Raw genomic sequence first — 26429 nt, forward strand, 5'->3', positions numbered from 1 at the left:
CCTTGCTTTATGTATTTATAACTGCTTTGATGTTATTCCTGGATTCAAGTTAACTTTATCTTGAATCTTATCTCCTCTCCTGTTCATTTTACAATTGACACTGTCTGAGAAAAGTGAATTTCTTCACTTCAAGCCCAGAAGTATTTAACTTTACAAGCACATTGGAATTACTGAGAAAAGACTGAAATATTTGTCAATACCCAATATGCTCTTTTAAGTGGCCCAAAGTAGAGGGAGGTATAGGCATAGTCAGTTTGCAGGGCTTCCTAGATAAGTCTAATCTGCAGCCAGTTTTGAAAACTCCCGTTTTTGCTTCTGTTTTTATCCAAAATTACCACAAGCCCCACTTAGGAAACCATTCTACTACCCTCTCCTGGCATAAGACAACACTGCTTTCAGTGATGCCCTGTAACTCTATCATTTCAGATGTCAGCAAAACAACAATCCACTCATTTGACATGCATGTAATAAATATTTACATTTACTCTTTTCTAAATTGTCAAAGAAGACTAGAATGTAGTTTTTCCCACAGCTTACATGGTAGTGGGAGAATCAGTCAGGAAGTGTATAATTATAGCAGTGTGATAAAAGCTTTAATAAAGGTGTGGATGAAATATTATGGAAACACAGAACTGGAAGTGATTACCTCTCTATGCAGGTCACTGAGGACTTCCTGAATTACCTAAGCCTTAAAGAGTAAACAGAAGTTTGCCCAAAAGGTGAGAAGAGGAACCAGAAGACAAAACCCAAGCAAGATGGCAAGCGAAAGAAATTCTGTGGAAATGACATGGGTAGTTGAAATCTGTCTTTCATAATTAATGTAACTTTAACACAATCCTGAGAGTTTGGGATATCTTAAATTCTTGTTTGAAGAAAAGAGAAAGACAATCCAATGAAAAGTAAAGTGGAATCTCAAAGGATCGTAATAAGCTTTAAATGCTGTCAAATTAACTCCTATATAGAATAGCTAGGACAATAATATGAAGTCCCTTGATTCTCCAGGTTTGCACCTGCCTATTTTTCCTTATCAGAAACAGCGAGGTAGAATTTAAAAGTACATTTCTCTTTCCATTCAAATTTTAACGATCCATTTGGAAAATAAAGCCACCATCTTCTCAAGCCTGGGAGTCAATTATGTTGATTTGTTTAAATTTCCAAAGACTTTCAGTGCAGCATAACATACACATAAGCATATTTCTTATTAAAAGAAAAATGCTATAAATGCTATTAATGTGAATTACACAGCTTTGTAAACATTCCATATAATCATAGCAACATTCCGTCTCCTTACTATCACGTAACAATCCCATTTTTGTCAACATTTTACCCATTTTTTAGTGGTAAATGAAGAAGAGCCATAAAAATATCTTCCAGGACCTAATAGTTCAGTTTGTTTCATTTTTTGTGTGTTTTTTATAGTTTATTTGTTTGGTGATAATTCAAAGCATTTCTTATAATTAAAAAACTTTGCAATAACATTGAACTCAATAATCAGTGTTAAATTTTAAGCATACTCCTGAATGCATTTTACATGGCTGGTAAAAGTTGCTGTTTCATATGACATATGCTGTTTATGGATAATTTCTTGTATTTAAGATGCAAAAGCTGATACTTCCGGACAAATTTATGAAAAATACCAAAGAACTGAGAACTTACCTGAGAGCAACGCCCAACACTTAGGTAGAAAACAGACTTTGGAGTAAATTTTGACCCCATAAGAGCACAGAATAAAATTTTATACTATAAACAATCATGCCTTTCCTCAACAATAATATTACATCTATGAATTTATATCAAAACAAAAGAATTAAATAAAAAACTTGTGCACAGTAATGTTTGTTATGTTTTCCATAAAAGTGAAGGGTGGGGAGAAAAGCTTAATACATAAGACAAATAGAGAAATGAACCATTATAAAATCATTAAAATACCATTAAAAAGGAATGAGCAATATATATCTTTCTGTGTGTAGCTACTTTATCTGACATATTGTTCACGCTCTTGGTGCAGCAAGCAGTACACCAATCTCATTTAACATAATGTGTTCCATCCAGTCCTATACATGTTGCCTCAAATGATATAATTTCATTCTTTTTCAATAACTCGTGGTTGAATAATTTTCTATTGTGTAAATAACACAAGTTCATGATCATAAACACAGATTCTTGATCGTGTATGGAAGCTAAAAGTCAATTTCTAGAAATAGAGAACAAAATAGTATTTCTAGAGATTATAAAAAGTTGGAAGAGGAGGGAGAAATAGAGTTAGGTTAAGTGACTAGTACTATATAGTTACACAGGGGAATAAATTCTGGTGTTCTATAGCATAGTTAATTGACTGTAATTATTGTCTTCTGGTGAATACACGAGAGAAAGAGCATCATTCACCTCTGGTGAGATTGCAAACTGGTGCAGCTGCTCTAAAAATCAGTATGGAGACTTCCCAAACAGCTAAAAATAAATCCACCATAGAACCCACCTATATATCCAAAGGACTCAAGAAAAATTCTCCACCAGTACTTGCCCAATCAAGATCATTGTTCTATGTTCACAATAGCTAGGAAATAGAAACAACCAAATTGTTCTCCAACTAACTAACAAATGATAAATATGTGTTTCATATATACTGCAGAATATTATTCATCTGTAAATAAAAATGAAAGCATGAAATTTTCAGGCAAATTCATGGAACTAGATAGTATTACACAAAATGAAGTGACAAATGCCAGAAAGACAAACGCTACATGGTCTCTTTTCCTTGTGGCTCCCCTGAATCCTTGTATGTGAGTATATATCCTGGAGTAAAAATAGAAATTAGGAAAGTACAAACAGACCATGGATGGAAGGGAAGGAGCTCTAGAGAGGAGTAGAGAAAGAGGTTCTATGAAGAGGAAATGGAAAAAACAGGATGCAACTTTAACTGAGGAGGGAAAAGGAGGGTAAAACAGAAAGGGAAGTAGGGTGATGAATAACACTCAAGATGTTTGTAAAGCCACAGAGAAACATGCTATATTTACTCAAAATACAACTTTAATATATCTAAATATATGTTTAAGTGAAGTTACACCACACCACTTGAGGTAATAATACTCTGTCCTCTAAGCTCTAAATTATCTAACAAATAACCCTGTGCCAAACATGGAAAACTTGCCTTCAAGCTGTTGGTCACAGGAATCCAAGAAACTCCTAATATGATACAGATTATTGCCATTCGCTTTTAGTTAGCTACTATAACTCAAATTTAAGAATATGTTGTTAAAGACAGTGCACATTGTGGACTAGCTCTCATAGTATCTGAAGGTGCTGTATAAGCCGCCTAGTGTAAAAAAAAGGAAAGAATAGTCCTACCTAGCAATGAGCCACAACAATGACCAACCTGCCAAGATATTCCCAGTGGTGCAATGGTAGCAGTTATGTCTTGGGAGTAACCAATAGCTGGATCTCAGGACCAATCAATAGGATGGAATTAATGCCTGACATTGTGAAGTTAATCAGCTACCTATGGCTGGTGAGGTCATAGATCCTAGAAAAGAAACTACTACCACCACTTACCTAAACCAGTACAATTTCTGATTACATTGCAAATATATATCCTTCTACTCATAGTGTAGCTCTCACTCCCTTTTAAAAAGCCTTATTGTGCACTAGATGGAGACCATCAGAGATATATACAACTGGTCAAAATGCAGAGAATAAACATTCTCAATTGATACATCTACAATAAAATCCCTATACTAAAAGCTTAGGAAACATCATGGAAGCATGGATGATGAGCCAGAGGTCCAAGACATCCGATGTGAAACACCATCTTCTATATATGATGAGGAACTTTGCATCCATGAAATCTTAAGAAAATGGTCACTTAAACAAGACCTGCACAATGACAACAGCAGTTGACATACCAACATGGATGGGGGAAATCCCAGAAGCTCCAACTCTAAATGAAGAGCTCCTGTAAATTTATGCCTGCGAAGAGAGGGAAAACTAGCCTCTTACACATGTAACTCCCAAGTGGTCAACCTTAAATAAAAGTACACATATGAGCAATACTATTGGGACTAGTGGGTTGTATTTATAAGCACATACTTATATGTATGTGTGTAATATTGAAAATTAAAGAAGAGGTCATGAATTTTAGAGGAAGTTAGGGAAACAGGAAGAATGGATAGGGAAAGGTGGGGTGAAAATGATGTGAATATAGTGATCATATACATATAATTCTCAAAATTGGGAGGAAAGTGAGACATGATCTTGGACATAGTTGTTGCTATAGTCCCAATTCTTATAGTCAGGAAAGCTGACACAAACATTGAGTTCAATAATTTACCTTTAAAGTATTAGTGTGCTCCTGTGTGTGTTATTACATGCCTCCATGGCACAAATGCCTCAATGTTCTGTGATACTGGAGCCACATTTGTTACCACTATTAATGCTTTAATTAATACACTAATAATATTCTTGAATTTTATTAAGGAGCCATGTGTTTTAACAGAAAACATGCCTCCGGTTAGAACATTCCAAGGAAAGGTATGTAGACTCTCACAGACTTGACTTCTTAACATTTTAGACAGCTCTCTGACAGTGTTCCAATTTGCAGTCACCATCTCGATTTGGGAGCTGTTGTGCAAAGCATACAGATGGTGTCTCAGTTGCCTGCATTTCTGATTATGCCCAATCAAAATCTGTTTCTGCTAAAGCTAAAGCAAAGCTGCTAAATTGCTGCTCACAGTCTTGGGAAAGAAGAGGAAGAAGTTGTACTGAAGTTCTGTGCACAGTAGTGCTCTTCAGTTAGTGATCCTTAACTCCAAAGTAAGTAAATTGAATGGAACCAGAGTCACTGAAGAAAATTGCCTTCAGCTGCTTGCTTACAGTGTTCTATCTTATCTTCAAGGTCCGTGAATAAGGTTAATTCAAATCTTAAGGCCCTGTAGAGGAGGTTGGCATCTCACGAAAAGACTCTAAAAGAAACCCAGGCAAGAAAAAACTAGCACAGTTCAGTCTGTTACATACGGTTAAATTGGTGTCTTTTCAGAACTGAGCCCTTTAATGCATAACACAGAAATTACCTTTTATATATTCTTGTTGAAACTTTGGAGGAAGAAAACTGTCAGCTTGAGCAATTAAATTAAGAAAAGTGATATGGTATTCATACATGAAATTCTCAAAATAAAAAAGAATGAAGGATGTCTTTAAAGAAAGGTGGCTGCATTTGATAACATAAGAAAATAGTGGGAGCATAAAGAAAGGTTCCTAGCTTTATTTGGAGTGGTTTGAAATAACAGAAGATAAAATATTTTTGAACAAATGCAAAAAGAATTATAGATAATGAATAGAGAAAAAATGAAACAGGGAATAGGACAAAATAATATATCGTAGTATATAGTCTGAATAGGACAAAAATGGTATATAAATTGCCTCAGCAATCCTTAACATAGGGCTGTTGTGATGGCTGAGTATATAAAACACTTACTACACAAATTGGGGGCTAGAGTTTCATCCCAGTACCCACATAAATGCCTAGTGTGCTTAGAAGCACAATTGTAATTCCAGTACTCAAAAGGCAGAGACTGGGGATCTTGGGAACAAGCTGGCTAGCCATAATAGAAGCAAAAGAAAGCTCTGACCTCAAATAAGAGACTGTGCCTAATGAATAAGGTGAAGACCAATACATGAAAATAGCCAGTGTTAGCTTCAGACCCCCACACATATGCACAGAGACACACTTATGAACCTGCACAACACATACACACACACATCATTTTTATATTTTCAGTATGATGAAACTGAAAGAGGAATAGAGTTCTAGTTCAAATTTAAAATGGAGGGAGATAAAAGAGCAAACCAAAGACTGACTGAAAACTATTTGGCATTCTTATGTAGATGTGTGTATATCTAAATGCAATTATAATACTAGAGTGGTATAATCTATTCATATACATTTATTTCCAACAAAAAAGGAAACTAAGGCCTAGAAAGTGAAGTGATGTGGTAAAGACAGTTCTGTTATTTATACTCAGAATAAATGTTTCCAAAAATACACCAGTCTTATTAAAGGGGAATATAATTCAGGTTCATTCAATGAATTAGAAAAAAAAGCTTTTGGATTCAGATAGGTCATCCACATTACCTGAAGTGTTTTTCCCAAGAATGACTAAGTATTGATTATATTCAGTGGCATGTCCCAAATTCCTTCCTAAGGCTACTGCGTCAAAGACCCTTGCTTTTCTTACAGAAGCTTCACTTCATTGTGCTGGGTTCAACTGATCAGCATGTGATATTGTTCATTGCTTAATTCTGAGGAGAGAAGTTGAAGATTGCCTGGTGGGTTCCATATCCATGAATGTGACACAGGCTGATGCTGGGACATTTTGTCATGAAGCATAAATCAGGGTCTAGGACATGAAACACATTGATTCTCATTCTATGCAGAACATTGTATTGTTTTGCCATGTGCAAGAGTTACTCTCAGGGATCACACCAAATTTTAGAATCTCTCAATCTTTCCTGTTACTCCTCCCTATCAAAGTGTGATGCTGCAACATAGATAAAATAGACATTTTCTCACCACATTGAGAAAAGCAAAGCATTAATAGAGATTAATGCTGAGATTATATTTTATATTCCCAGAATTAGACTCATGTGTTTTGGGGGAACAGCATACCCTGCACCTCCAACTCTCTCTCAAACAGAGAGTTATCATGGACAAATTAGGTTTTTTTTTATCTTATTATCGTGTGTCCAAGATAACTATATAACTAGATAAGTTATATAAGATAACTATATAAGTTATATAGTTATCTTGGAAACACATTTCTCTGTGTGAATGCGTGTGCATATTTGTGTATGTGTGTGTCTGTGCTTTGTGTGTGTGTGTTTTGTGTGAATATGCATGCCTGTGCATGTGGGTAGAGGCCACAGGTCAACAGGTGGTGTTTTCTTCAGTGACTTTCCACCTTAATTTTTGAGACAGGGTCTCTTACTGAATCTAGAGCTCTCCGACTGGCTATACTGGCCGGCCAGCAAGCCTCGGGGATCCACCTCTGTCTCTTCTCCCACACTGCCAGGATTACACACACAGGCCACACCCAGCTTTTTAAAGGCATGCTAAGGATTGGAATTCAGGTGCCCATGCCTACAGTGTAGGCACACTTTACCAATTAAGTGATTGTTGGCAGAGGCTGCTCATTCGTTCCTGGCAGCCCAGACCCAAAATAATCACATCGAAACTGTATTAATTACAATACTGCTTGGCCAATCACTTAAGCATATAGCTAGCTAGCTCTTATATCTTAAATCAATCCATTTTTATTTTTTTATATTTTAGCATGAGACTTGTGGTTTACTGGTACCAGTGTGTAGTTTCTTTCTACTCTGGCAGCTACATGGCATCTTCCTGACTCTGCCTACTCTCTCATCCTCTATCTGCTTGGAATCCCTATCTCACCCTATTCTTCACTGCAATAGGCCCAAAGCAGATTCTTTATTAACCAATGGCATTCGTAGCAAACAGAGGGGAATCCCACATCAAGCAATCTTTTTCAACTCTTATTTTCTTAAGGTCTTAGTTTCATTTGTAAAAATGAAATGGTTAACAGATGCGGTCACTGTGTGAATATATATGTCAAATAGAAAAATGTCATTCTGACTCTTCTTTGGGGAAAACTAGAACTCCACTCTTAAGTATGTATTCTGTAAAAGAACATTATTGAGTATGGTCTGGCCCTGACCTGCATCTTCAGCTCCATCTCAGACTAGTTCAGACTGCCTTTTAGGCATATACTTTTAACTATAGCACAGAAGAGACAATTCACAGAAGGAAGTTTCCCTAAAACTTTTCACTTGAAGGACCCAACAAAAATAGATGATCTCCATGAGTGTCTTATCTGGAATAAAAATGGGGTCAGGGAAGACCTAGCCTGGGATCCTCAACTTTATCAAAGTTTTCCCATTCACCACAATTTTTAGCTTAGTTGATGCTTCCTTTCAGACCCAATTACCCCTATTCTTTAAAGGTACCTACCCTTCTAAAGAAGAACGAAGAGAAAACCTCATGAGGTAGAAAATAGAAAGAAAACCCACCATTAAGCCTTATTCATCCTGTTCTCTTCCTCCTCCCCCTCCTCCTTTCTTTCTCTTTCAGAACCCGCACTGAGCAGGTGGACACAGTTATTTACATTAGGAACGGAGAGCTCCTGTGTGGAATCTTGTGGACACACATAACTTCAGATCTGGTCAGTTTTGAGTCCAGACTTGAAATATTGTGTTTTCTAGTTCATTGAGTGGCTCTTTAATAAGCAGAGTACTGGTATTGGTGTGCACAATGGAACTTAGTGATAGCTTACTTTGGCTTTTTGACTTGCATTATGTGTCTATCTTGTTAATCAGTTTATCTAGCACCAAGTACAGTACATGGCATATACTAAAGTGGCAATTTTATACGGCATTTGCAAGTGAATGAACTAACTTGTAACATGATTAGATATATGATGAGGTCATTGCAGAACTGAGGAAAATACTTAGCTTCCTAGATACCTAATAATTGCTGCATCACTCGTAACTTTTAAACTAAGTGAAAAGAAACATCTCTAGTTTAAAATGTCATGATCCCATAATGTGTTCCAAAGTCGAGTGATTTTAAGTTCTCATATGCATTTTGACCTATAATTCAAGCCAACTGAGATGTACCATTCATTCTTAATGGTTATAAGCACTTTCTACAGACAAATCCAGGTCCTCTCAAGGCTTGACCCCATAACCTCATGCAAATTGCAGCTGGGTGCTTTGCCTGTAAAACGAAAAAATTGTACCTGTATCACTGGGTTAATATAAGGGGTAAAATAATTATTTCTAGGCAAAGATTTGTGCATAGTAGACATAATAAAGGTGAGCTTTTGTTACTGTTCTTTTTTCTTTATTCTTTTTTCATACAGTACATCCCAACAGCAGCCTCCCCTCCCTCCACTTCTCCCAGTCCCTCTTCACACCTTCCCTCTCTCCCTGATCCAGTGCCCCTCTGTTTCCCTTTAGAAAAGAGATAGGCCTCCCAGGGATATCAACCAAACACAGCATAACACTATTCAAGAAGACTAGGCACATACCCTTATATCAAGGCTAGATGAGACAACCTAGTAGGAGGAAAGTGTCAGCAAAAGCGTTACTGTTCATACCTTTATAGCTGATAACTTCAGTTCTTTGGCTACTTCACATTGCTATTTTCCTCTACTTTAAGTTTGTGGAATTACAGAGTTGTAAGTAGACATCCCTCAGGCTAATGTCAGCTTCTTAAACTGTAAATTTGTGAATGTGGATGTCACAAAAAAGCTGGCAACAGGCTCAAATATGCTATCACTAAAAAAATAATTCAAAACCAAATGCATAATGAATCCAAAGTGTTCCTGGCAGTACTTGCCTACGTTGCATGCTTCAACTTTACTGTAGCCAACATGTGCAGTTGGCACTATACATAAAATTAAAGCATGTAGCACCAATGGATGCTACCTGGAACACTTAGGCTCGGAATTCAGATTGCTGTAGGTTATGACACTGTAGAGATCTTACTTTAGAGTCAAAATTTTCTGCTATTACAGAAACATAATGGTTTAATAGTGGAAAATAACTGAATATTTTCATACTGTTTTTCTCCACTTGCAAGCATTCAATTTTTATGTCTTTGGATTGTATTTTGTTAGCATATTTTATTTTTTAAAAATTCTTTGAAGACTGAAAAGATGGCTTAGTGGGTAAAGGCATTGCCACCAAGGCTGAAGACCTGAATTTGATACTCAGAATACACATAATAGAAGGAGAGAATTGACTCTCACAAATTCCACACATATGTTGTATTATGTGCACACATACTCATACATAAAACACACAAACACACACAAAAATGAAAGTATATTATTGTCATTTTTGATTGTTGACTTGTATTTTAGAAAATATTCATTAAAATAATTTTGATGTAGTCTAGGGATAGAATTGCTAACAGTTCTTTCTTTTTAAAATTTTATTGTTTTTATTGTGCTATAAATTTTTCTCCACATAGCCGGGCAGTGGTGGCGCACGCCTTTAATCCTAGCACTTGGTAGGCAGAGGCAGACGGATCTCTATGAGTTCGAGACCAGCCTGGTCTACAGAGCTAGTTCCAGGACAGGCTCCAAAACCACAGAGAAACCCTGTCTCGAAAAACCAAAAAAAAAAAAAAAAAAAAAAAAAAAATTTCTCCACTCCCCTCCCTTCCTCTGCTCTCCCCTTCTGCCCTCCCCCATGGTTCCCATGATCCCAATTTACTCAGGATATCTTGTCTTTTTCTACTTCTCATGTAGGTTAGATCCATGTATGTCTCTCTTCAGTTCCTCTTTGTTGTCAAGGTTCTCTGGGATTGTTAATTGTGGCTGTCTTTTTTTTTTTTTTTTAGTTGTTGTTGTTGTTTTGCTTTATGTCTAAAAGCCACTTATGAGTGTAAGATGGAATCTCAGAGTTGTTTTGATTTGTATTTCTTTGATGGCTAATGAATTTGAGTATTTCCTTAAGTGTCTTTCAGCCATTTTTTTATTCCTTTGTTAAGAGTTCTCTGTTTATGTTCTGTACCCCATTTTTATTGGATTATTTGTTCTTTTGATGGCCAAATTCTTGAGTTCTTTGTATGTTTTGGAGCTCAATCAGCCTTCTGTCTGATGTGGGGTTGGAAAAGATATTTTCCTATTCTATAGGCTGCCATTTTGTGTTGTTGACTGTTTCCTTTGCTTTACAGAAGCTTCTTAGTTTCAGGAGGTCCCATTTTTTAATTGTTTCTCTCAGTCTCTGTGCGACTGCGGTTATATTTAGGAAGTGATCTGCTATGTCAATGCATTCAAGTGTATTTCCCACATCAGTTATTTCTTTTTGAAATGTAAATTATTTTATTTTGAGAACTTAATACATAAGCACTGGATCTACATCATTCCTGCCATTCCCTCCCCTTTCAGCTCCTCGTATAATTCGCCTTTCTTGTCAAGTCAATGATGAATTAGCCCTAAACAAACTTCTGCCATTTTGTGCTATATATTCATGCAAAATGGCATTTTCAATATTGACAACCATAAAATCAAAATGTCAATCAACTCTAGAGAACCCAGAGAATGTCCTGCATTCCGTAATATCAAATATTCAGGCAAAGCTTAATTCTTTATGCAAAAGATAAATGTATCCTCATTAGTACACAGAATTTTTTATTTTAAATGATAAAATTATACATATAAACCAAAGAATTGTTTTAAAATAAATATTTCTGATTTGTTACTAGTAAATGTTTTGCTTAAATATTTATTTTATAGGCATATTTTCTCAGGATCCTGAAAGTAGTTTTAGGTGAAAAGGAATTTTAAATTTTAAAACCTACAAAACTTTATGCTAAACCAAGTTATATCCACTAGAGTCTCATTAATCCATGTGTATTAACTTACTCTAGAAAGTGGAACAGTTTCCTCACAATTCTCAAGCTTGTATGAATCCAATGTCTCCTCATTGTGAAAGATTGAACTAGGAAGTAAATTCAACTCTTTTTGGATTTGATGTTCAAGCAGGCACTTGGTTAGAGTGTCCAATTTCTGTTAGTCAGCTTTCCACAAAACTAAGGAGGACTAAAGCAACTTTGTCAGATTATCAGTGACAAATAAATTGGTTAAATTTTAGCTTCTCTTTCTCTTATTAAGAGATAGAAATAATAAGAAAAATTTAAAAGACAAGAGATTACAGCAAGGTTCGAGATATCTTTAAAACAATGGGAAATGGCTAACATTAGAGTAGAGAACGACCACAGTACATTCACCTATCTAAATTTTAATATCTGAAAGACTGAGATTTGAGTAAAAGAAATGGACAATGATGACAGTTCACAAAAATAATTTTGCCAGATACTCAGAAAGGCTTTGAAATAACACCCACAGTGGCTATTGTAACTGAGATGTGGGAAAGGGCAGTTGTGTCTCACTTTAAAATCCAATGAGAAATTACAAATATCAACCTAGCGCCACTACTGTGTCATCACTATGTTGAGTAGAAATTGCTTCCTGGAAAGAGAGAGGTACGGCTCATGTCAAACATTCTTGTACTAATGACAAAGTCTCTTGCTCAGACCCAGCTAGTCTTGCTCAACATGAAACTGGAACTTTCTATAAAGTAGCCAGATTTGGGGATGACCACATTTTATTGATGGCATCAATGCCTTTTCAGATACATTGAGTAATTATCACTGAAATGTTATACATTCCCCTGGGTTTCATCTTTCAAATATATTACTTGAAGCAACTGTTGAGATATCTGAGTCTAGTTGGTAAGACTAGAAAGAAATTTGTTTCAAGAATGCGTTATTTGTTATTCTGTTTACTTAATTCTTGATCAGTCAATTTGTTTTATTTTCTGACTGACTTTTGTCCTAAGAAAAGAGTGCTTATAAACAAATACCAAGGTCCTTGTAGTCTGTATAAAATGACTGATTGCTACAAAATGATTTGTAACTACACTTATGAATGGTTTGTTGTTGGTTTTCAGCTTTAGATTGGTAGTGTTTTTATTGTTGTTTTTAATAATTATTTGACTCCTCCCAATCCACTCTTATGTTCCTAACTCCCAACTTCTTGTCCTTTTCTTTTATTTGTTTTAATACCCCAACTGATTCATATTGTGCTGTTCAATATACTCTTGAGTGTAGAATCATCTGCTGGAGTGCGGACCACCTACCAAGAGCCATAACCTTAAAGAAAACTGACTATCCCTCTTCCTAAAGCCTTTAACCACCCATGGTTCTATCATTAAGAATGGGAGCTCATGATGCCCTTCACAGTGGATGCTAGAAGTTGACCAGTTTAATCTTGTACAGGTCTTGTGCAGGTAGCCAGAAATGCTGTGAATTCCTGAGTTCAGAAATCCTGACATGACCAGAGCATGCTGCTTCCCTCTGGTCCTCCCCAACCTCTGGCTTTTACAGTCTTCTGGCCACTCTATTCTGAGATGGTCCTTGAGCTAGTCATTACTGCAGTTCACAGGACTTGCCATTGGGCAAGACTGTTGATGGACTCCCTCTAATCTAGAAATCTACCCAGCACCTCTCAATACCACGAGAACTAGTCAGCAGGAAAAAAGTTTTTTGTCAGTGTCAATTTGATTTCTCCATAGCCTGTGTGTGACCAATTTAGCAATGGGGTCTTATCATTAAGTTCTTGTAGAAAACCAATATCAATGGCAAGTCTATATTGTTCTGTGGATCTCTGGATCACCCTACACCTGGCACTGGCCATTTTAGTTGGTGGCATATGGCTTCTTGGACGAGCATAATCCTCTATGTAGGGTAACTCCAATTACACTCAATTTATCTTTGCACGCACACACACACACACAAACACACACATGAACTTGGGTCTAATAACCCAGGACTATGATCCAAGTTACTTAGGAAAAAAGGAAGGTCAGGAGGATTGAAAGTTTAAGGCCAGTCAAGAAAACTTAATAAAGCATTGTCTCAAAATTTTAATAGGGAAAGGGTTGTGAATAGTTCAGTGTCAAAGTGTTTGCCTGGTATACAAGAGAAGAGGATAAATGTTTAATCCTGAGTACTGTGTACTGTGAAAATATATATATGAAGCATAATCATAAATCATATATATATACTGTGTATGTATATATATACACATCTGAATAATAATATCAATACTTAAGAAACAGAGATACAAAAACACTAGAAATCAGGAAAACATCTGTTCTGTTTCTGAGGAATTATCTAAAAGTAGACATTAACTTGTTATGTAAAGAAGTTATAAACCTGGATATAGTGTAAAATAATGCTTCTTTAATTTTTATTTTATGTGTATAGATACTTTGTTTGTTTGCATGTATGTTTGTACATCACATGTATGTCTGGTATCCATGAAAGTAAAAGAAGAGAGGACATTATATCCCCTGGAACTAGCTATGGGTGATGGTATGCCTCCATGTAGGTTCTGGCACTTGAACCCAGGTCCTCTAGAGAAACAACCAATGACCTTTTCTGAGTCCTACCTCTAGTCCCAAAAAGCAACTGTTTTACAGTGTCAGACAATAGGTAGTGCAGATCTCTGGTAATTCAGAAAAGAAAAACAAAAATGAGAGCCTTATATTCTTCTGGTCAGTGCTCTGTCTTAGTATAACTTTCAGTGTAAGACACAAGAAGTGTAATCCCAGCTGACCATGGCAGTCCTACTGATTTGAGAAGTTACTGACATTAGAGAAAGATACAAGAAAAAAAAAGGGGGAGCTGTGCAGCAGGATTCACAGATACCTCTGTTGGGGTTTCCCATGAGTCATTAGCCAAGGGTTGGTCTGTACACGTACAGAATAAGGTTGTGCAAGTCCTAGCAGCAAGAGGTAGAGTAGGACTGAGTGGAACAGAGAATCTTAAGGTGGCACAGTGTTTAAAAAATGAAATTTCATCACAACCAGAGTGGAAAAAGCTCAATAAAATTCCCATAATTTAGTTGTGGGATCATAAAAGACTTGCATTAAGGGTTGCATTAGGGTTGTAGCTACACTAGTCCCACCTAGCAAAGCCTTTATTCAAGTCTCCATGAAGGCAAGAATTGCCCATAAAGTAGGTGACTACCACCATAACAAATTATTTAAAGAAAGGCAATATGTGAAATTGGTTTCTTACATTATAATCCAAATTATGTAGGTCTACACTTGATTATTTTAAACAAAGAACTAAATATCAATCAATCTAAGTATGAAATCAATTAATCCATCTAAAAGCAACCATATATGCCAAGATCTTATAAGATTTCCAAAGTAGCCATTTAAAAATATATCCAAAGACATAAAGAAGAATATAGTTAAGTAACAAAACAGATGAAAGAAACCTTAGCAAAAATGCAAACAATATATTATTAGAAGAATTATAGAATAATGAAGTTCAAATCTATAATCTAAAAACAAGAGAATAATACTGGAAAGTAACGAAAAGACTTACTGACTTGTGAGACAATACAAATCTCTGAGTTTCTGAAAAAGTTGGGCCATTAGAGGCAATAAGAAAAAGATGTTTGGGGGAAAAAAGCTCAAAAAATTTTTTGAACTTGGTTTTACCTTGTTGTGCTGGCTTACTTGAAACTCACTTTGTAGACCAGGCTGGCTTCAACCTCACAGAGATGTGCCTATCTCTGTCTCCCAATACCTGGGATTAAAGTTATGCACCACCACACCTAGATTCCAATTTTCTGAAGTATAATGGAAAAACAATATACTTTAAAATAAACTTTCAAGACTTCAGCAAACCATAGCTAGTGAACTATAAAGAAAAACACAAAGATAAAAAGAAAACAAAAATAAAAAGAAAACTTTATCTCAAAATACAAAAGAGAACAGATGATAATTACTATAAGCTAGAAAAGGAGGCTGGATGAAAAGTATCAAAAAAAACTTAGATGGAATCTGTTCTAGTGTTCAATAACAATACAGTGACAATAATTCACAATGACCTACTTTCTACGTATTTTATAAAGATCTAGAAAGGAGAGATTCACTCAAAAGCCCCAAACACAAAGAACTGACAGGGTAGTAGGAATCCTATTATAATTACTTTGATTTGATCATTATACTTTATATAAATGTCACATTCCATGAATATGTACTGCTATGTTAACTAAAAAGGCATGTTAACACCCCAAAAGAAGGGAAAAGACCATGTGTAAGCAGATCACAGTCAAATAGCTAAAGATAGAAATTTTTCTTAAGAACCACGGAAAATGATAAATTATATGCAAAGATGTGTTGCCAAGTTGCTATTATATGCTAGCAATATACCATTAGAAAATGAATCTTTGTAATTCAATTTAATATGCATAGAAATACATTTTTTCCAAAATACATAGTATGTTATGCAGTATATCAATATACTGCAAGAGACAAAAAAAATAAACAGTCCTCAGTCAGAGACAGAGGTAGCCGAATCTCTGTGAGTTTGAGGCCAGTCTGGTCTACAGAGTGAGTTCCAGGACAGTCTCCAAAGCTATGAAGAGAAACCCTGTTTCGAAAAACCAAAAAAGAAATAGTCCTGAAAGAAATTACAAAATATCTAAATGAATAGTGAGATGTGCCCTGACCATAATTGGAAATTTCAATTTGTGAGACTTACAATTGTTCCCCATTGATTTAAGGGCTCAGTCAACAGCTAAGCAATATTCTTTATAGAAATTCAGCTGATTTTTATATTAACAGTGAGCAGCGAATAACCTAAAAATAATCACAGCAATCTTAACTTTTTCTTTTTATATATAAAGCTGCTGTTTGTTTGACACAATTTCACGTTGCCCAGTCTGGCCTTGCTGTATAGCTACGGATGACATTCAATATCTGATCCTCCTGCCTCCATATACCACATGCTAGGATTACAGTGGTGTGACACCACACCTAACAAGAAGAACAAAGTTAAAAGATTCTTTTATATCAATACTTACTACCAAAGGGACTGTTCGAACAAAAAGAAATGAACCATAGAAAGTGGGGAGAAGGTGCAGAAGAGAGTAGTAGGAAATTAATAAGATCAAAGTGTAAAATATACTCGTATGTAACTGTAAAATTGAAACTCATCATTTTGTACAATTAATGTATGTTGATACAACTTGTGACTAATAAGACTATAAAACTGCAGTTATCAAGACAATAAGATATGCATGAAAAGTTGCTTATGATCAATAAAATATAATCGAGAAGTATATAATTATTGTGTGTTCAAATGAGTCTCAACAAATGTCTAAGAAATTTAAATGGATTTTGTAGTTATCTAAAAAATAGGATTTGGAATAACTGAATAGCTAAATGGTGAAAGAAGGAATTGTTATCTCATTCATATTAGTTAAATTGAAATGGATAGAATACTTTAAAAAACTAAATTTATAAAATTTATAGAAGAAAACCTTTGAAACCTCAATTTCCTTAGAACAAATGTGTATTTTTTACTAGACAATGTCTTAGACTCCTTGGAACAAATGTGTCTTTATACTAGGGAAAGTCCTAAAGTATATTTTATAAAATGAAAAATTTAAGGTCTTCAAAGTACACCCAGACAAAAATAAAAATGCAAATCCTAGATTAATGTTTTCTTGTAATCTAGCACTTTATTTTATTGTTGAAGAAGTTTGTAATCCTAAGAATGTAAATATTGACATAAAAACATCTCAAAGCCATCCCACTAAAGTCAGAAACATGACAAGGCTGTCCATTCTCTCCACACCTCTTCAATATAGTGCTTGAAGTTCTAGCAATAGCAATAAGACAACATAAGGGGATTAAAGGGATTCAAATTGGAAAGGAAGAAGTTAAACTTTCATTATTTGCAGATGATATGATAGTGTACATAAGCGACCCCAAAAACATCTAAAGAAATCTCACAACTCAATAAAAAGCATCAATCAATAAAAGAGGAGGGTGGAAAGATGTTTTGAAGACTTTATAAAAGAAGTTATATCTAGAAGCACATAAGATGATAAGCAATGTGCTGGGAAAAGGGACTCATTAGTTAAGAGCACTGGCTGCTCTTCCAGAGGACAGAAATTCAATTCACAGCAACCACAAGGCAGCTCACAACTATCTGTAACTTCAGTGCCAAAGGCTTCAGTGCCCCCATTTGACCTCTTTAGGCACTGCATGTAAATTTTGTCCAGGCATACATGCAGGCAAAATTCCCATATACATAGAATAAAAAATTAAGTTAAAATTATATAATCAGTATTTTTAGCCTTGATGAATATATAAATTGAAATAAAATATCAAAATTTATAGTTATTAGAATGGCTAAAATTAAAAACAATGATATCACTTACGTTTTAGCATGGATTTGAAACAATTGGAATACTTATACCCTGTAGATAGGAGAATAAAAAATGTTTGTCGTAGCCAGAAACTGGAAACAACCTAAATGCCCCTCGACCAAAGAATGGATAAGGAAAATGTGGTACATTTACACAATGGAGTACTACACGGCAGAAAAAAATAACAACATCTTGAATTTTGCAGGAAAATGGATGGATCTAGAAAACATCATTTTGAGTGAGGTAACCCAGACCCTGAAAGACAAGTATCACATGTACTCACTCATAAGTGGTTTTTAAACATAAAGCAAAGAAAACCAGCCAACAAATCACAACCCTAGAGAGCTTAGACAACAATGAGGACACTAAGAGAGACATACATAGATCTAATCTACATAGAAAGCAGAAAAAGCCAAGATCTCCTGAGTAATTTGGGAGCATGGGGACCTTGGGAGAGGGTTGAAGGGGAGGGGAGAGGCAGGGCATGGAGCAGAGAAAAAGTAGAGCTCAATAAAAATCAATAAAAAAAAGAAAAAATGTTTCATATTAAGTCAAATATGCATCTTAACTATGAGCCCAACTAATCTATAACAACATATTCTGCATATAACCACTGTCCCAGGCTAGGTATTGTTTGTCATCTCCAGGGCCTGTGTTGAGGTTTGTGGAAGTGTTGGCAGGTAGGAATTTCCAAACTGGACATGTAACTGATAGGAACTGAGGTATTTTTCACAGGACTGGATTAGTTATCATGAGAAAACTTTAATATAAAATGAGACCATATCTTCAGTTTTACCTTGTTTCCCTAAGTTGGGATCATGCTTTATCATAATAACAAAACCCTTTTGAGAAGCATCATGCTCTTGAATGGCGCAGCCTCTAAATTCATGAGAGAAACTCCTTTATAAGTACCTAGTCTTAAATATTCTATTACAAAGGATGGGGTGGTGGCTCAGTCATTTAGAAGACTTTTTGGTCTTTCAGAGAACCTGGGTTCTATTCCAGGCACCAAAAAGTGACATAGGTAAGTCCAGTTCCAAGTAATCTGACACCCTCTTCTGGTTTCCATGATATGTGCACATAGTCTAGCCATACATACAGGCAACATACCCCTACACATAAAATAATCTAAAAATTTAAATATTCTGTTACAGCAATAGAAACAGACTAAGAAAGTCACATAAAGCAGACTGTACAAGTTTTATAGTCACTAAAACTTCAAACTGATTCAAATACACAAATGTGTAGAATAAATTGTGGTACATTCTGTAAACACACACATACACACATTCACACACACACTCACACACTCACTCACACACATACACACACATCTTAGAAACAATTAATTTAAATGACCCAAAAATTTAAAATGTGTAAATTATCAGTCTGCACAATACCAGAGATAAATCTTTAGGCTTTCTATTTATATTGAATATAAATACTATATGACTTTCTATATATGAAGTCCCAAAGCATGTTATTTGGAAACAACAAATATCTTTACTTTTTTTTTTTTTTTTTTTTTTTTTTTTTTTTTTTTTGGTTTTTCGAGACAGGGTTTCTCTGTAGCTTTGGTGCCCGTCCTGGAACTAGCTCTTGTAGACCAGGCTGGCCTCGAACTCTCAGAGATCCGCCTGCCTCTACCTCCCGAGTGCTGGGATTAAAGGCATGCGCCACCACCACCCGGCAACAAAAAATATCTTAATGACTGTTCTAAATACAAGGGTAAGATTGTATTTTCTGGAATCAGGCTATGTTTCATAACTTGATATGAACAAAGGTTACCTGAATGTATGCTTACTAGGACTAACTACTAAACACTTTGGTAAGATGCATTTTATTTTATTTTTGTTTTTTATTTTACTTTATTATTTTTTGTTTTTAATACTTCCTGACTGCAATTTCCCCTCTCTTCAGTGCTCCCAGCCCAACTCCCCATTCCCCAGAGCAGGTCTCCCAGGAATATCATTCAAACACAGCATAACAAGATACAATAAGACAATGTCTGATATCAAGGCTGAACAAGGGAAACTTGTAGTAAAAAAAAAGGTCACCAAGCACAGAGAAACAGAGATACCCCCACTCCTTTAAGAATCCCACAAGAACAGCAAGCTGTACAACCATAATATATAAACAGTGAACCGAGCTCAAACCCATACATACTCCATGATTTTTTCTGTGATCCCTCACGAGCCCTGCTTAGCTGATTCAGTGGGTCAGGTTATCCTAGTATTAAGCATTTTAAATGTAAACTTGATGTCTATAAAATTATTTAAAAATAAAAGTAGAGCCTTCTTAGCTTGAGCAATGTGTACTCTCCTCACTCCTTTCTAGAGTAACATGAGCTCATTTTCCAGCTGAAAAGTGATAACGTTATTTATAAACAAATGTCAGTTTCTACATTGATGCCAAAAAGGAAGTTGAATGCCCTCAAGGTTTTTGATGGGTCGGGTGAATGTGTGTCAGGAAAGGAGCAAAGGATGTTAAGGAAGCACAAGGTGGATGAGGAGGGGGTGAAGGTGTATGTAAGAAAGCAGCAGGGTAGGGGAGTGAAGATTTAGCAAGGTCCTAGAAAGAGGCACACTGGGACACATTCTGTTAAGAAGATAATCTAGGGGTCTGGGTTCCTAGAAAAAGATCAAATGAAGTAGCTTGCCTTAATGAAAAACCTTTGTCATGAAGAGCCATCACCCTAAGACTATACTCAATAAATTGCCTTGAGGCCAATCGGATTTGTAGATGGCTTTTAAATACATTCATGAAGTGTAATACTTCCTTGTCTTGTATTACCTTGAGTTGCATTTGATATCTTTACTGATTCAGAGCTTGAGGTGAACCCCACTGTTAGATATTTCTTGCTTTAAATGAGAAGAACACAATGTTCAGAAACAGAAAATTCAAAATTATTTTCCCTCATGACCACTGGCTTCTGGGGTGTAATTCATAAAACTCCTAGTTGGAGCATCCCTAGCCTAAACAAACAAAGAGCCAGACAGCCTTGAATCAGTCCAGCTGATTTACACTATTTTACACATGACCTTCTTTCTTCTAGTACCTTTGTTGGGCTGCTGGACAAGTTCTATGTTCACAACACCTGCATGAAAAGAAAGGGAAGGAAAGAAATAAAAGTCAGATTGGCCTCTATGAGTTATTACTTTTAGTATCTCCACAAATCTTGAGAGGGGTATTGAAACAGGATAGCGAAAAGAGAATTAAACAGCTGAATCTAGTGAGAAGTAGGGAATTTTCTGGCTTGCTATCAATATCAAGTTCCCTGGTGCCTATTTCCCTTAGTAATTTCATTCAAAGCACAGATTGACTTCTATTTTGTTTTCTTTCTTTCTAATCAAGTAGGAACAATGTTTGACAGTACAACAATGAACTTGGACATTCATAAGCCACAAAAAGGAGCATTGCTAACAGGTTCAAATTCCAGTGCTGTCACTCTGTCATCTACACAGGTTGCCTGACCTAAAATATGTTACATCAATTTTGCCACCTCTAGAATGAGAATAATGATGTTTAACCCAAAGGTTTTCTGTGTATGAGATAACACTCGCCAAATGCGTGAAACAGAGCCTGTCACAGGGTAAAGCACTTGGCTTCGTAAGCTATAGTTATTTTTATGTTCTCACTCTTCTTAACCGCTTGTGAGAACTTTATCATGGGATTCTACTTTGTCCTAGTTATGTTTGCTCTTGAAATTGCAGGCTTCCTTCCCTCAACTAAGGCATTTATTACTGTGCCTTACAATAGCGAGTCTTCAACTAGTTGTTCTTCGAATTAAAGTGGATTTCAAAAGAGGTACAAAACAGACATTATGATGTCAGTAACTCAGGAGCACCTCCTCTTGCTGTGTTTTCTTTTCAAATGAGACTTTGAAAAAGAGCCCAGAGTCTTAACCAAGAGTTTAAGCCCAAAAGTATACTTTGAGCTGGTAGCACAAAATTCTGACTGTCGGTGGAAACCAGGAAAGAAAAGGGTCCTATCCCTGGTATTTGTTTAGAACCACACATTTATCTAGTTTTTACATTAATCCTTGTAGATCCCAGGATGTGAATCACCTTCCTTTTGTTCTTTCTTGTTCTTTGTCTTTCCTAATCATGTTTCAACCTGCTTCTTTATCTTCAAGCATGCCTGCTTTCTATTCATTTTTTTAGCAGCTTACCTTCTTTCAAAAGAACAGATGCAATTCCGTCTATCCAAAACATGGTTTCCTCACTTCTAGGTGACCTTTACACATGTCCTCTCTGTCCAGACCCTGCCATATGCAGACCAGAGGAATCCTAAAAAGCCTGAATCCTGTTAGGTGCTCAAGAAGTTGTGGCAGATGAAACGCATGTTGAATTCCCTTATGAATTTTTAGAGAAATAGTATAAATGTGAAAAATATGTTTCATAGATAAGAACAAATTCTACATCTGCTGTATGCAGAATAAGTTACTGGACCCCAAGGATGCAGAGTAGTACAAGAGCTCCAGTTGCCTGCTCTCTTGGTGAGAAGACAGAATTGGACACAGCAACAAAAGCAAAGCTGCATCACTTATGTCAACCAGAGAGCATTATTCAAGTAGATCAGCAAGCAAAAACAATCACCAAGGGTGAGTCATTAGAGAATACTTTTCCAAGGAAGTGGAACTTAATAAGATCTTAAAGGAAACTATAGTTTAGTGAAACAGCAAATACGAGGAGGGTGTGTACCGCATTCCAGACTGGGGAACAGTGTGCACAGAAGCGTGGTGCCAGAAATGTCTGTAGGTTGTTTAGAAATAATGACTGCACTGATGAACAACCTCTGAAAGGTAAAGTTCTAGAAAAACTTGGAGGCAAATCTAAGGGATTTTTATTGAATTCTGTGGCTCTTTCACAAAACCCTGGGGCTTTACTGTCGAGATTGGGAAGGAGAGGAGTAGATTAGTTGGAGGGGTGCACTGAGCAGGCCAGGAACTAGGGTTGTCGTTTCCAGTTCAACCAGATGCATCACCTTTTTTTTTCTTCCTGTTTGTTCTGTTGGAGGACTGTATAAGGAACTGTAAAAGAAAGTCTTCTATTTAGAAAATAAAACAAGTTATTTGCTAAAGATAATTTAAAAAAAAAAAAAACACTCCAGAGCTTTGAGCAAAGAGTATCAGGATCCTAGAACTTAGATCTCATTTAGTATGCAACTAAATTAGGAATCCAATTTAAACATTCTTTGTTTCCTTAAACCATTCTTTTGGTTTCAGTGGGGGTGTCATTCACCTATTGCTCCAGCATTTAGAGACTGAGCCAGGAAGATGGTGAGTTCAAGACAAACCTACAGTACATTGCAAACCATTCTCTCTCTTAACAATTAAAAATTAAAAATTACTACTTTCAGGATAGAAAAACCATAACTTTGTAGTACAACAATTACACAATTGGGTACTCCTAACTCTCTGTCTCTCTCTGTCTCTCTCTGTCTCTCTCTGTCTCTCTCTATATATATATATGTGGGGGGGGGGGCGTTTCACAAACTTTGATGGCATGTTCCCTGATGTCTAATTATAGCTTAGCATTGCTTCCACTATAAATGTAGGTAAGAAACCTCCGTTGCATTATCATAAGAACACACATGTTTCATGCCATTTCAAGCTTATTAAAGTTTTTAAAGATTTTAGTGACATTTCAGTGTAAATCCTTTTCTATAAGATCTTATAAACTTTATTTCATGCATTTAAAGCAATAAATGTTCTCTTATGATCTTTTAAAAAAGATTCCAAGGCACAAGTCAATATTATGAAATGTTACATTATGTGTTTGAAGTTATTTTCTATTGACCTACAATCTATCTTCCTCTACTATCTTCCCATTGTTCCTATTTTTACTTTGGGCAGGTAGATTGAGCAAATTCCATGCTACTCTCACGTTATAATCTACCAAATATTTGAAGACAACTATCACATGTCTATGGGCTTTTATTCTCAAACTAGCAAGCTATGTTTCTTCTTCTGTCTCTATAAAGATACAGCAATGAGTCATTTCAGCATTAAGCCCCAGGTTCTGCAATATGTTCCACCTGATCCATTTTCTTCCATCTAGAAAAGAAAACTTAAATGCACAAATAAGAATCTGTCACTATTGTCTCAGTGACTCCTGTTGACAAGTTAATACTGTAACTTAAGTAAGCTGATTGCAATATAACCAATGTGGTCATTTAGTCTTTTCCCTTATAAACACCTGAGGCCAAGAAGAGATGAGTCTATTGAAGGTAGAAGTACCATATAGTGCTTATATAGGGCTGGACAGGGGTGGATTTGTATTTACTTCTGCAGACTAGCCAGATGACTTTGACAAAATCACTTATTGCGGAAACATGGTCGCCTCTTTGGTAAACAAGTTGTAAAAATAATACATACTTCGTAAGTCTTGTTCATTGCATCAGGTGATGTTTGTGACGTGCTTAACACAGTGACTGCTATATTCCTGTTAATGTCAATCAAAGCAAAATAAGAATTGCACTCGTCATGATCTCACTTGGGTTGTGCACACCTCTCTCTGATCTTTATTTCAACTTGGTTTCACTTCCTCTTTCTGGATAAAGAATTCAAATGTGTCAACAAGTCTCACTTTTCTCACTGAATGGTCTGACAAAGAAGCTCCTCCTTGTCAGACACTGACTGCATCTTTCATGTCTGAAAGAAGGGTAAATAAGCAAACCAACACTGAACATGATTTCTACCTAAGTTTTCTATGTGCAGCTGTGCTGCCAGTAGTCAACCATGAGATCCTGGTGCTGTATCCTAAATGATTAGCCTCCTTCTAGTTTATGTGAACAATCTCTCCTTTGGCCCTGAGTGTGAAAGGGAGAGATTATGTAATATTTTATATTTTTAACTTATAAAATAGCCTCTATTTCAAATCAATTATATGAACCAATTAATTAATCTATATTTCCCTAACTCTTAAGGTCTTAAAAGACAAATTCTAAGAACAAAACAAGGAGCTGGGCAGAGGAGGAGATAGAATGAGAAAGTCTTTGAAAAATACAGAAATGGGGACAATTATGAAATGCTTTAGCCAGGCACTGGTGACACATGCCTTTAATCCTAACACTTGAGAGACACAGCCAGGTAGATATCTCTGAGTTCAAGGCCAGCCTGGTCTGTACAGAGAGAGTTCCAGGACAGCTAGGGCTACATAGAGAAACCCTGTCTTGAAACACCAAAATATAAATAAATAAAAATAAAATGAATAAAGAAATATAAAAGAAGAGAAGGAATGGAGAGAGAGGAAGAGAGAAAGGAAGGAAGGAAGGAAGGAAGGAAGGAAGGAAGGAAGGAAGGAAGGAAGGAAGGAAGGAAGGAAGGAAGGCTGGAAGGAAGGAAGGAAGGAAGGAAGGCTGGAAGGAAGGAAGGCAGGAAGGAAGGAAGGAAGGAAGGAAGGAAGGAAGGAAGGAAGGAAGGAAGGAAGGAAGGAAGGAAGGAAGGAAAAGACTTTATACAGTTACTTTTGACCTGTATAGTATTACTTCAAGGCAACAAGTTTTCTAGGTTCAAATTTCATCATACATGGTATTATATTTCTTATTTTCTTTGAAACTTCATTGAATCATAATCATATGCTTGCATTTCATAGGGTCCTGGGTTTTTGTGTAGAAATCTAGCATTCTCTGGACTTCCACCATTTGGCATCCAGAATCTCAGTTTTCCACCATCGACCTTTGATTTTCTGGACAGAGCTGTCACAGCAGTGTCTTCTTTTTCAGGGTTGCACGTCTTCCATAATGGATAACACAGTTCTGAAGACATTTTCTATGTGCAGGAAAAGTTTTTATAGCCCTTATAATCCATCAGAAAAGAGCTCGATGATCCTTTGGGACTAATGTTTGGCTACTTCTTGAGATGAGAGTGTGGAAATAGCATAAGTATTAAAGGGGAAAGGTGTAGACAAGTGTCCAGTCTCCAAAATCACACCAAAGACTTCACTGGGGATAGGAATAAAGCAAATATAAAAAAGTTATATGTATTATGGCAAGCATTATGACCTTGAGTTATGCTTCTATGGAGTTCTGTTTAAAGTCCAAAATATGTATAATTTTTTATTTAATTTTTTTCATTTTACATACTAACCTCAGTTCCAACTCCCTCCCTTTCTCCTGCCCCCCCATTCTACCCCCCATCCACTCCTCAGAGAAAGTAAGGTCTCCCTTGAGGAGTCAACAAAGTCTGGCATACCAAGTTGAGGTAGGATCACCGCCCCCATCAAAGCTGAGCAAGGTATTGTACCATAGGGAATGGGCTCAAAAAAAAAAAAAAAAACAGTTTATGTACCTGAGATAAGTCGTAGTCCCTCTGCCAACCCCCAACAGATCAAGCCACAGAACTGTCACCCATATTCAAAGGGGTTAGCCCAGTCCCATGCAGATTCCCCAGCTTTGAGTCTAGAGTCCGTGAGTTCCCACTAGCTCTGGTCAGTTATCTCTATGATTTTCCCCACTATGATCTTGATCCCCCTTGCTCATGTGATTCCTCCTCCCTCTCTTCAACTGAACTGCAGGAGTTCAGCCCTGTGCTTGGCTGTGGATCACTGCATCTGCTTCCATCAGGAAAAAAGGAGAACCCTAACAGGGACACATGTGGAGGGCCCCAGG

Source organism: Chionomys nivalis, chromosome X (genome assembly GCF_950005125.1).
Source record: "Chionomys nivalis chromosome X, mChiNiv1.1, whole genome shotgun sequence".
In the NCBI taxonomy this organism is placed as follows: domain Eukaryota; kingdom Metazoa; phylum Chordata; class Mammalia; order Rodentia; family Cricetidae; genus Chionomys; species Chionomys nivalis.